At 42.5% G+C, this 13429-nt stretch overlaps 1 pseudogene; it reads right to left on the bottom strand.

The window, feature by feature from the left end:
* Positions 1-7249: 7249 nt before the first annotated feature.
* LOC133244590 (atherin-like) lies at positions 7250-12327 on the bottom strand (annotated as a pseudogene).
* Between the last annotated feature and the right edge of the window lie 1102 nt (positions 12328-13429).

Genomic DNA, 13429 nt, shown 5'->3' with positions numbered 1-13429 from the left:
TTCTCAAACATTTTGGTAACAGGCCCCCTTTACTCCCTTATAAATTATGGAAGACTGCAGAAATCTTTTGTCTGTGTGGATACCTGTTAATATTTATCATCTTAGAAATTAAAACTGAGAAAATAATGTAAAGAATTATTCATTAAAATAATAGTGAACTCATTATATGTTAACATAAGCAACTTATTTTAGTGAAAAAATAATTGTATTTTTCACAACAAAAATATATTATGAAAACTGGCATTATTTACATTTTTGTAAATTCTACCCCTGCCCCCAACCAGAGTACCCATCCCCCTGCAGTGGAAGCTCAGAGTCCTAACCACTAGACTGCCAGGGAATTCCCTTTAAATCTCTTTAAAGTCAGTCAATTAGAAGACAGCAGGATTATCATATCTACTTCTGCACTCAATCTCTTGGGATATGTTGAGTTGCTGTATGTGAAGAAAATCTGTCCTTAAAGGATACATAGTTAGAAAAGTGAGGAGTACATTAACAGTCATTTCAGATAATAGTGGATATTTTCTTTGACACTACTTTAAAACTTGACAAGTGTTAATTTCTTTATATAATATATACATATATATATACATATACATATATATGTATGAAAAGTGAAAGCGTTAGTCGCTCAGTTGTGTCTGATTCTTCGGGAGCCCATGGACTGTAGCCTGCCAGGCTCCTCTGTCCACAGAATTCTCCAGGCAAGAATACTAGAGTGGGTAGCCATTCCCTTCTCCAGGGGATCCTCCCAACCCAGCGATTGAACCCGACTCCCCTGCATTGCAGGGAGATTTTTTATCATCTAGTCACCAGGGAAGCCCATTCATGTGAAGAAAAAATATTTATATATACATATATATATATATGTATATTTTTTATTTGGTTGCATTAGGTCTTAGTTGTAGCATGCAGGATCTTATAGTTGTAGCATGTGGGATTTAGTTCCCTGACCAGGGATCAAACCTGGGCTCTCTGCATTGGGAGCCTGAAGTCTTAGCCACTGGACCACCAGCAAAGTCCTGACACTACAATATAGGATCTGAAACCATATCAATTAATTTTTTGCATGCGTTTCCTTTAAAATATTTTGGTCTATATTACATTTTAAAGGGATATTTTACCCACATATATATTTGTAAAATCATGCATTGGTCATCTGAAAAAAAATACTAGGATGCTGAGTTATGTAGACCTTCCAAATGTTGACATATTTCATTACACAATTAAAACAAAAAACTCCACAACACTTGTTAATAATCACCCATCTCTTCAGAAAAGTTTGGGAAGCTGTCAAGTTTATGTTGGTAGAAAGCTTGAATTCTATCCTTGGCAACAAATACTGCTAGTTCCTTTCCTTGAAGTGACAAGCTCACTTCAGCCATTTTCTAGAAAATGACTGCCAAATTCTCAAGTCTGAATACCAGAGTTAATCTGTTCTTTAAAATAAAAATGAGGTTCAAGTAAAAGTGGAGTGTGTGTGTTTGTGAATTCTCTAGCTCTACTTACTGAGAGAGTCTAGAAGCAATGGCATCATAGTGGCAGTGAGCACACCTACCACCTAGATCTTAATTTCTAAATACCTTCCTTCACTAAATAGAACTAAGGCTTTTAGAGGAAATGGGTGTTTCCAGGGCTGGGACTAGGAAAGCTCAAGGCCAGCCTGGGATATAGTGCCAGAAAGTAAAGTAAATGCCTAGAAGATGATGGAAAGATGATAAATGAACACAGAAGCCAACCAAATCTGAAACAATTTTTCCATCAAAAGAAATAATGAAGGTAATGATTATAAAATTCATAGAATAAAATAAAAATTGATGAGTTTATTCTGATATAAATCAACAAGTTGATTGATAAATGGGGGAGAAGCAAAAAGCTCGCCCATAGCGTAGGGAGACAAAAAAAAAATGTATTGGGAATGATAATGATGGAATTAGAAATTTGGCAACAATAAAATCAATAACTATTTCAAGCAAGAGTTATCAACACATGTTAAAATTTGTAATCTCTCTAAAAGATATTTATTAATTACAAAGAGCAAAATAGTTACTGACACTGGATAAACCTGGCAGAAACCATCTTAATCAATCAAGTGATCATCATTAGTCATCAGTTCAGTTGCTCAGTTATGTCTGATGACTCTTTGAGACCCCATGGACTGCAACATGCCAGGCTTCCCTGTCCATCACCAACTCCCAAGCTTGCTCAAACTCATGGCCATCAAGTTGGTGATGCCATCCAACCATCTCACCCTCTGAGGTTCCCTTCTCCTCCTGCCTTCAATCTTTCCCAGCATCAGGGTCTTTCCAGTGACTCAGTTCTTTGTATCAGGTGGCCAAAGTATTGGAGCTTCAGCTTCAGAATCAGTCCTTCCAATGAATATTCAGGATTGATTTCCTTTAGGATTGACTGGTTTGATCTCCTTGCTCTCCAAGGGACTCTCAAGAGTCTTCTCCAACACGACAGTTCAAAAGCATCAATTCTTTGGCACTCAGCTTTCTTTATGGTCCAACTCTCACATCCATACATGACTACTGGAAAAACCATAGCTTTGACTAGATGGACCTTTGTCAGCAAAGTAATGTCTGCTTTTTAATATGCTCTCTAGTTTGGTCATAGCTTTTCTTCCAAGGAGCAAGCGTCTTTTAATTTCATGGCTGCTTCACTCTCTGCAGTGATTTTGGAGTCCAAGAAAATAAAGTCACTGCTGCCATTGTTTCCCCATCTATTTGCCATGAAGTGATGGGACCAGATGCCATGATCTTTGTTTTCTGTATTTTGAGCTTTAAGTCAGCGTTTTCACTCTTTCACTTTCATCAAGAGGCTCTTCAGTTCCTCTTCACTTTCTGCCATAAGGGTGGTATCATCTGCATATCTGAGGTTATTGATATTTCCCCCTGCAATCTTGATTCCAATTTGTGCTTCATCTACCCTAGCATTTCCCATGATGTACTCTGCATATAAGTTAAATAAGTGGGGTGACAATATAGTCTTGACGTACTCCTTTCCCAGTTTTGAACCAGTTTCTTGTTCCATGTCTGGTTGTCACTGTTGCTTCTTGACCTGCATATAGATTTCTTAGGAGGGTAAGGTAGTAAGTGAACAAAACTGCTATTACTACCAGTGATGGGATGTACAGTTAGCATATGACTTCTGATATGATGCATTGAGAAGGACACAACATCAATTCTGTAGTACTCCTGCCAAAAATGCATAATTTGAATCTAATCAAGAAGAAATAGCAAGCTAAAATTGAGGGACATTTTACAAAATAAATGGCATATGTTCTGTAAAAATGTCAAGATCATAAAAAACAAAGACTGATAAATAGTTTCAGATGAAAGAATATTAAAAAAAAATTGACACTAATTATAATGTGTTATCCTGCACTGAATCCTGGGCCAGAAAAAAATATTTTATTTTTCTGTAAAGAATACTAGTGGGACAACTGGCAAAATTTGAACAGAGTCATAGATTAAGTCATAGTGCTGTATCAATATTTTCTGATTTTGATAATTGTATTGTGATATCTGTACTATTTTGGGGAAATACACTTAAAATATTTAGGAATAAATGGATCAGAAAATAATTATAATACTTTCTTTAAATATATTTATATCTATCTCTCTGTAGAGACAGAAGAAAGAGTGAGAAAGGAGCACGCATGCACAGAAGGAAGGTAGAATAAAGCAAATGTGGTTAGATATGGGAGTCCTGGATTGAGAGGATCCCCTGGAGGAAGGTATAGCAACCCACTCCAGTATTCTTGCCTGGACAATCCCATGGACAGAGAAGCCTTGCAGGCCACAGTTCATAGGGTTGCAAAGAGTCAGACATGACTAAAGCGACTTAGCACCCACCCACAATAAAATGTATAGAACCAAAACCCAAGGTAGGGACCTGTGGTTCAGTGGTTAAGATTTCATGCTCCCAATGCATGGAGCCAGGGTTCGATTCCTGGTCAGGAAATTAGATTCCACATGCTGCCCCTAAAAGACCCCATATTCTACTAGGGCTGCCCAGATGGCCTTAGTGGTAAAGAACCCACCTGCTAATGCAGGAGACATAAGAGACCCAGGTTCGATTCCTGGGTCGGGAAGACCCCCTGAAGGAGGGCATGGGAACCCACTCGAGTAATCTTGCCTGGAGTATCCCCATGGACAGAGGAGCCTGGCAGGGTACAGCCCATGGGGTTGCAAAGAGTCGGACAAGACTGAGCAACAAAGCACAGCACAGCACAAGGGTGAAAGATATATGGGTTTGTTTTTTTTTTTTGGTAGTATTTTTGCAACTTTTCTTTAAATATGAAATTATTTCAAAACAGAATGTTAAAAAAAATCTCATAAACATACATTTTGTATTACTTGTTCTAAATATTATATGTTTCAGAAATATATAGAAAAATGATTGGCATCATCAATGGTCTTTTTTACTTAACACTTCACTTGATATTGAATCACAAGCAGTATTAAATATCTTTTAAAACTCATCAAAAATGCAATTAGTAGATGCACAATATTTGTATTGAGATTCTGTAATTCATTTAAGGTTTTCCTTACATTTTTGTGTCATAAACCTACAGTAAAATCTATAATAAACATCTTTTTGCACCTATCTTTCTTCACATATTTGATTACTTCCTTAATGTAGTTATTCCCAAAGTGGGAACTGCTTTCTTCCTTTTGAAATGACTCAAGTGACCTAACCAACTCCCAAATGTTCCCAATTTTTCTTTTTGTGTTGCTTTACTGACCTGACTTCTGGTTTCCTCTAGGGCTCTCCTGTTTGGTAACAAGTAAATTTTGTTTGAATAACAAGTGAATTTTGGTTTGAACCCTGGCTGTGATTGGTCAGAGGGGTTGGGGAGACCATAGGTAGCAACAGCAAGCTGGGCTGCAGGGCAATCACCTGTTGAAGGAGAGTTTTACTCTTTAGTGGACCCTGGAAGTTAACAGGAAAGGCCTAAAAAGTAATTGAGTGGGTAGGCTGCATTAGTCTTGTGCACATCAGGCTAAACCACTGTTTAGTTCAGCTTAACATCCCCTGATGTACAAGCTGGATTTAAAAAAGACAGAGGAACCCGAGATTAAATTGCCAACATCCTTTGGATCATAGACAAAGCAAGGGAATTCCAGAAAAATATCTAGTTCTGCTTCATTGACTATGCTAAAGCCTTTGACTGTGTGGATCACAGCAAACTGTGGAAAATACTGAAAGAGATGGGAATACCAGACTACCTTATCTGTCTTCTGAGAAATCTGTATACAGGACAAGAAGCAACAGTTAGAACCGGACATGGAACAATGGACTGGTTCAAAATTGGGAAAGGAGTATGTCAAGGCTGTATATTGTCACCCTGCTTATTTAACTTAAATGCAGAGTACATCACACAAAATGCCAGGCTGGATGACTCACAAGCTGGAATCAAGATTGCCGGGAGAAATATCAACAACTTCAGATATGCAGATGATACCACTGTAATGGCAGAAAGTGAAGAGAAACTAAAGAACCTCTTGATGGTGAGGTGAATGAAAAAGCTGGCTTAAAACTCAACTTTAAAAAACTAAGATAATGGCATCTGGTCCCATCACTTCATGGCAAATAGAAGGGCAAAAAGTAGAAACAGTAACAGATTTTATTTTCTTGGGCTCCAAAATCACTGCAGACAGTGACTGCAGCCATGAAATTAAAAAGACGCTTGCTCGTTGGAAGAAAAAGTATGACAAACCTAGACAGCATATTGAAAAGCAGAGACATCACTTTGCAGTCCATATAGTCAAAGTTACGGTTTTTCCAGTAGTCATGTATGGATGTGAGAGTTAGCTGAAGGTGTCCAATTCTTTGGGACCCCATGGACTGTAGCCTGCCAGGCTCCTTTGCCCATGGAATTCTCCAGGCAAGAACACTGGAGTGGGTTGCCATTCCCTTCTCCAGGGGATCTTCCCAACCCAGGGACTGAACCTGGTCTCCCGCATTGCAGGCAGATTCTTTACCATATGAGCCACCAGGGAAGCTGGTGCCAAAGAACCGCTGCTTTTCAACTGTGGTAATGGAGAAGATGATTGAGAGTCCCTTGGACATCAAGGAGATCAAACTAGTCAATCCTAAAGGAAATCAACCCTGAATCTTTGGAAGGACTGATGCTGAAGCTGAAGCTCCAATACTTTGGCCACCTGATGGGAAGAGCTGATCATTGGAAAAGACCCTGATGCTGGGAAAGATTGAAGGCAGGAGGAGAAGGGGATGACAGTGGATGAGATGGTTGGATGGCAACACTGACTCAATGACGTGAGTTTGAGTAAACTCTGGGAGATAGTGAAGGACAGAGAAGCCTGGTGTGCTGCAGTTCTTAGATTCCGGATCATAGATTCGGACATGACTGAACAGAACAATAATATCCCCTGAGGCGTACTCTGTGTTTAGACTGGTTGTGGGAACACAGAAATGCATGAAACATTCACAATCTAATAGGGAAAACATACAAGCAAACAGATATTGACAGGGTAGTAATGAGTACTTAGGAGAAGGCAATGGCACCCCACTCCAGCACTCTTGCCTAGAAAATCCCATGGACGGAGGAGCCTGGTAGGCTGCAGTCCATGGGGTTGCTAAGTGTTGGACACGACTGAGAGACTTCACTTTCACTTTTCCCTTTCATGCATTGGAGAAGGAAATGGCAACCCACTCCAGTGTTCTTGCCTGGAGAATCCCAGGGATGGGGGAGCCTGGTGGGCTGCCGTCTATGGGGTCGCACAGAGTCGGACACGACTGAAGCGACTTAGTAGTAGTAGTAATGAGTACTTATAAATTGGAAAGCACAACGATTATCAAAAACATGGAAGAGATTTTGTGCTGAGCAATCCGAGAACCGTGAAGTTCCAGATGTTCAAGCTGGTTTTAGAAAAGGCAGAGGAACCAGAGATCAAATTGCCAACATCCACTGGATCATTGAAAAAGCAAGAGAGTTCCAGAAAAACATCTATTCCTGCTTTATTGACTATGCCAAAGCCTTTGACTGTGTGGATCACAATAAACTGTGGAAAATTCTGAAAGAGATGGGAATACCAGACCACCTGACCTGCCTCTTGAGAAACCTGTATGCAGTTAGAACTGGACATGGAACAATAGACTGGTTCCAAATAGGAAAAGGAGTATGTCAAGGCTGTATATTGTCACCCTGCTTATTTAACTTATATGCAGACTGGTTCCAAATAGGAAAAGGAGTACGCCAAGGCTGTATATTGTCACCTTGCTTATTTAACTTATATGCAGAGTACATCATGAGAAACGCTGGACTGGAAGAAACACAAGCTGGAATCAAGACTGCTGGGAGAAATATCAATAAACTCAGATATGCAGATGACACCACCCTTATGGCAGAAAGTGAAGAGGAACTAAAAAGCCTCTTGATGAAAGGGAAAGAGGAGAGTGAAAAAGTTGGCTTAAAGCTCAACATTCAGAAAACTAAGATCATGGCATCTGGTCCCATCACTTCATGGGAAATAGATGGGGAAACAGTGGAAACAGTGTCAGACTTTATTTTTCTGGGCTCCAAAATCACTGCAGATGGTGACTGCAGCCATGAAATTAAAAGACGCTTATTCCTTGGAAGGAAAGTTATGACCAACCTAGATAGCACATTCAAAAGCAGAGACATTACTTTGCCAACAAAGGTCCATCTAGTCAAGGCTATGGTTTTTCCAGTGGTCATGTATGGATGTGAGAGTTGGACTGTGAAGAAAGCTGAGTGCCAAAGAATTGATGCTTTTAAACTGTGGTGTTGGAGAAGACTCTTGAGAGTCCCTTGGACTGCCAGGAGATCCAACCAGTCCATTCTAAAGGAGATCAGTCCTGGGTGTTCATTGGAAGGACTGATACTAAAGCTGAAACTTCCAATACTTTGGCCACCTCATGTGAAGAGTTGACTCATTGGAAAAGACCCTGATGCTGGGAGGGATTGGAGGCAGGAGGAGAAGGGGATGACAGAGGATTAGATGGCTGGATGGCATCACTGACTCGATGGACAGGAGTTTGAGTAAACTCTGGGAGTTGGTGATGGACAGGGAGGCCTGATGTGCTGCGATTCATGGGGTCACAAAAAGTCGGACATGACTGAATGACTGAACTGAACTGATACAGTAATATTCCTATACACAAATATAATACTAATTCCTCCTTCTTCCTTCCCTTCTTTCTTTGTATTCAGTGCATCTACAGAAGTGGAATTGGAGAGGAGGAGAGAAAATCAATTATTATGTAACAGATAGAGGGACTTCCCCAGTGTTTCAGTGGCTATGACTCCACGCTTCCAATGCAGAGGGTGTGGGTTTGATCCTTGCTCAGGGAATGAAGATTCCTCATGCCACATGGTGAAAAAATTAAAGTTAAAAAAAAAAAGAAGTATAATTTATCAGGCGTAGTGACCAGTTGTCCAGGATAGAGACACAAAAGTTAATGATGATTCCTATGCCATTCACCAAGCCAGAAAATGAATACCTTTGCTCTGAATTTTCTTTTCTCGGCCTATAATTGACAAATAAAAGGACTGAGTTTTAAAGAACAAATTTTAAGGAGCAAGGAAAATTTTGTTTGGGGTGCTATACTTTAAACTCACTTGAAGAAACCATTCTTAGAAATATGCGCTTTCTATAGGATGAGTGAGTGAAGTCGCTCAGTCGTGTCCGACTCTTTGCGACCCCAAGGACTATAGCCTACCAGGCTCCTTTGTACATGGGATTTTCCAGGCAATAGTACTGGAGTCGATTGCCATTTCTTTCTCCAGTGGATCTTCCCGACCCAGGGATCGAACCCAGGTCTCCCACATTGTAGACAGATGCTTTACCGTCTGAGCCACCAGGGAATTCCTTCTATAGGATATACATGGTCTAAAAGTGAAAGTGTGTTTACCAGGCTGGGAATAAGGAGGTGTATTACTGTCACTGGATAGGAGTGGAAATCAATAGAAAAATTGAGGGTAGGGTAACCAAATCAATTGACAGCAGGTCAATGTGGATTAAAATGAAAGAGATTTACAGTAGAGGACAACAGATGAAAGACATTTCAGAAGCAGAGAGCAGATTGGGTAGGAAGTATTGAAACCATGGAATAAAAGCATAGATGAAAGGATCTAAAATGGACTACTATAATCAGAGAAATGGTAGTGATGATCAAGGCAGCCTCTTTGAGCAACATAATTTGAATATAAGGGGAGAAAGTGTGAAGCAAGAGGAAATTGGTCCTGGGAACAAATGAATCATCTTCACGTAGTAGCTACACCCTGTGCAGCATGATTATTCATAAACAAATGCAGATTTCCTGCTGGTGGTAGTGAACTAGGCTTGAAAAGCACAGTGCTAATGTTAGGTTGCCAAACTAATCTTAATTAAACAGCCCATTTCTCTAGATCGAAAAGTTTTAGCAACTGTTGTAGCCTTACAGCATTTTCAGACTATTGCATAAAGGACTGTTAGAGCACCAGATGATACTTGAAGCAGGAATTTCAGGGTCTAATTCCAACTTTTCCTTACACTGGATGTATTTCACATGTAAAATGGTGATAGTGTAGTACTTAATTCATAGAACTGTTGTGAGAATGAATCATATTTTCCTTCTGAGCCCCAGTTTCTCTTGTTATAAAAAGGGGATAGTGACTTTTTTTGCAATGTGACTCAGAAGTAGGTGGCAAAGGCACATGCTGGAACAGCTTTCATTGATTGGAAGAGAGCTGTTAGGTTATATTTTCTCTGAGGTGGCTGCTCAATTATTATTTGAAAGTTCCCAGAGACCTTATATAATTTTCTCATTAAGATTTATTATTATTAGGACATAACCTAAGGTAAGGTGAGATTGCCTTGTAATTCTTTTTTCATACAGAAAAATATACTGGTTCTATGCTGATATCTGCCATGCAACAGAATGTCATAGGATCCAGTATACTGGCTCTATTAGCCTTCCGTGGAGGGATGTTATATAAATTCAACAGTGAAATTTAGGGAGATTTTACCCAGTCCAAGAATATTACACCTTTTTTTCATACACCCAAGGAAGACTGCAAGGGTGTTTTGGAACCAACCATAGTAGGAACTAACATTTATTGAGTATCTTTCATGGGCCAGTTCCTTTACATAAATTCTGTCTTATCTTCACAACAACCAGCAAGGTAGGCATCAGAAAACCAAGGTTCTGAAACATTATATAATTCGCCCATGGTCATAAAGTTACCCACGACAGAACTGCAATGGGCTGTATCAGGACCTGTCTGCCGTCAAAGTCCCTACTTGTTCCACTATACCACTTTATGACAAAATGGTCTATTTGGAAAAAGTGGGGACCAGAGGATTTAAAGAATTTCTCAGTTTCCCTATTTTCCCTCTGACAGTCTTTTCGTTGGTTTTGTTTTTGGTTCTGATGTTTGCACTCTAGAGTTTGAGTGGGCTCGAATGTGGGGTGTCTGTAAACAGAACAATTCCACAGCCCCTCCACAGTCCCGGCTATGTAACAATTTCCTTCCTGCAAAACCTCACCTGGGATTTGGCAGGGGTTGCGGGAGGAAGAGTAGAGATGGAGGCAGGGGAGTAGGTTAGTTAGAATAAATGGATAGTTCTTCTCTTACCTTTAAGTTACTTATGAATTTCCGGACAACTCATTGGTTAACTCTTCTCTTGCTCGGGATATTATTACTATTTTCTATTTTGGGGGACGTTAGGGGTTACGGGTTTGGAATCTGAAGGAAATTCCTCATATGATCTGCCACTAGACCCAAAATAAGTTAAGGTCAAAGACAATTCCTTCGTCTGTTTTGGGAGAGGACTGGGTGGGGGGTGGGGTGGTGGGAGGGAGGTTGATTCTGGGTCACTTCTTATATCCAGACACACTGAAGGGATTAGGAGGGATGCCCCTTGAATCACGAGAGATGAAAACAAGAAGACAGCCTCACATTCCCGCTCTCAGGTGAAGGTCCGAGTGCCAGGATTGTTCACGTACCTTCTGGAGAGAAGGAAAAGGTGCAAAGATGCTCAGGGCCTGAAGATTGGGAAGTGGGGAGGGGACCCATCAAGCTCGGTGGGGACCGAGGGGCTTCCGGCTCCGGGGAGGCGTCGTCGGGGGCGGGCAGGGGACCTGAGGGCGGCGCAGGGAGCACTCAGCCCCCGCCAACCCCAGGCCGCGCTCCCTCGCGTTCCCTACCGCTCGTGCCCTGGCGGCCGCCGCAGTCCCGGCGCCGTAGCCGGGCGTGGGGTCCAGGGGGCGCTGTGGCCCAGCGGCGCCGGCGGCAGGAGCGGCCACGGCGACGCTGGAGGCTTCGCGGAGGATCCCCGCCTGCAGCACCTCGGTCGTCCCGCCGCAGCCTTGCGCCCCCGGCCCGGCTCAGCGGCACTCCTGCGGGATCCGCGTGGCTGCGGCGGCCCGGGAGCCCGATGCGATCTGGCGGGCGCCGGGCCTCAGCAACAGCGGCGACCTCAGCCCCTGCAGGAGTGGGAGGCTTCGCGGCGGCGCCTGGGGCCCGGCCGGTGCCCTCCGGAGGAGGCTGTCGGCTCAGGGACGACCCCCCCGGCCATGCTGAGGCGGCAGCGGCCGCTGCTCGAGGTGAGTGTGGCGCGGCGCGGTCCCGGGCTCGCTGGCCTTCGGCCGCCCAGGAGGGCCCTGGCGGCAAGTCCTCGGGCCGGGCGGACGGGGCGTCCTGCCGCGGCGGCCGCCTCCCAACCCCGCGGCTGGGGCGGGGGGTGGGGGGTGGCTCAGACCTTCCTCCTAGCGTCCCCCGAGAAGCTGGAAGCGCGTGGGGGGCGACTAGGCCCCGCGACGCCGGGAAGCCCTCGCTCCGGCCTGGGCAGCGGGGCGGCCGGGTGTGTGAAGCCGGGGGCTGGCAGGGTCGCTGGCCACCTTTGGATTGGCCGCGGGCCTGGGAAAGCGCAGCCTCTTCAGGGCCCGGCACGTACATCCCGGAGGGAGGCAGAGGACGCCTGTTTGCGAACAGCCTGGGCTTTTCCGCGCCCGGTGCTGAGTCCCGCAGAGTCCCGGGGGGAGGGGCGGGAGGGCAGGGTGAGAGAACCGGCGCCGAAAGTGCGGGGCCCCGAAAGCCCTTGGAACTCCTGGAGTGTCATTCCCCCACCTGACTGGGCTGAAAACAACCGCTTGCGTCTTATTTGAGGTGAAATTTCATGGGAGCTCAGCTCTGCCTTCTTCTGTTACATTTTGCTCCTAAGCGTGGTCTGCCTTGGAGAAAGCCCTATTCCAGCTTTGAGATGTTAAGTTTCCTAGCTAAATACTCACAATTAGAAAATCATCGTGTGTATTTTTTTTTAAACAAAGGTCTGGTCCCCCATCCCCACCCCTGCCATAAGAGAGTGTAAATATTTTAATGCCTCAGTCCTCGTTACAAAATTGTCTCCCTAAATAGATCCATAGGATGAATGACAAGAGGATTTTAAAGTCATGCTAACTATCTTAATAACATACCTGATAGAAATAGGACATATTCTAAATTTTAGTAGGTAAATGATTTGTCCTAGTATTAATGTAAAAAGAAAAGTTAGTGATCATGATTTGATACCGTAGTCAGATATTTGAGTATTTATAGTTAATGGTAAACGTGGTTCGGATTATTCTTGTTTTCTATTATGCATGTGAAGGTTGTAGAATTAATTGCTTATAAAACTTATAATCCTGAAAAAATATGCTTATTGTAGAAAATTCAGAAAGTACACAGAGGTGCGTGCCAACCCTCAGTAAATATTTAATAATGGGGGAAAATTCAGCCATAATCTGACAGAACATTTTGATGGCCACTTAAAGTTTAAAAATGGGCTTGTATTACTGGTGATTTTTAAGTGATAATTTCTGTGTTAGGTTCAGAGTTAACTGTTCCATTTTACTGTTGAACAACCAGTTATTTGTAGTAGACCTATATAAAGATGTTTTACTAAATTACATTGCAGTCATAGTCGATTTCCTCAATTAAAACAGAATTAACATAGGTAACTACCTAAAAGACCCCTAATTTACCTCCTGTGCAGTGTGTGAAGCTCCAGGTGGTACGACGTTTTGTGTGTGAAATGCTTTTGGGGGCCCTATCCTGTTAGATGCCATAGTCTAGTACTGTTTTTGGAAGATTTTTACTTAAATATAACTGTAAAAAAATGGCCTTCATTAAAACATTTTGGGGAGGTAGATTAAGTTTAAACAAATCTAATTCAGTTCTTAATGTGTCTCTAAAGACTGCCAACATTAGAATCAGCTAAGAGTGCTTATTAAAATATGCAGATTGCTGGCCCCTTGAATCAGAATTTTTAGAGTTGGTGATGATCCAAGAGCTTCATTTTTATCAAGCTAGTCAGTTCTTAGTCCTTCTAAAGTTTAAGTATCACTGGTAAAATTAATTAACCTTGTCAAGCTAAATGAAGGTATCTGTTTTCTAGCAAATCTATAAGTCTTA

The sequence above is a fragment of the Bos javanicus genome, chromosome 3 (assembly GCF_032452875.1).
Source record: "Bos javanicus breed banteng chromosome 3, ARS-OSU_banteng_1.0, whole genome shotgun sequence".
Classification (NCBI taxonomy): Eukaryota; Metazoa; Chordata; class Mammalia; order Artiodactyla; family Bovidae; genus Bos; species Bos javanicus.
This window is presented reverse-complemented; position numbering and strand designations above follow the sequence as displayed.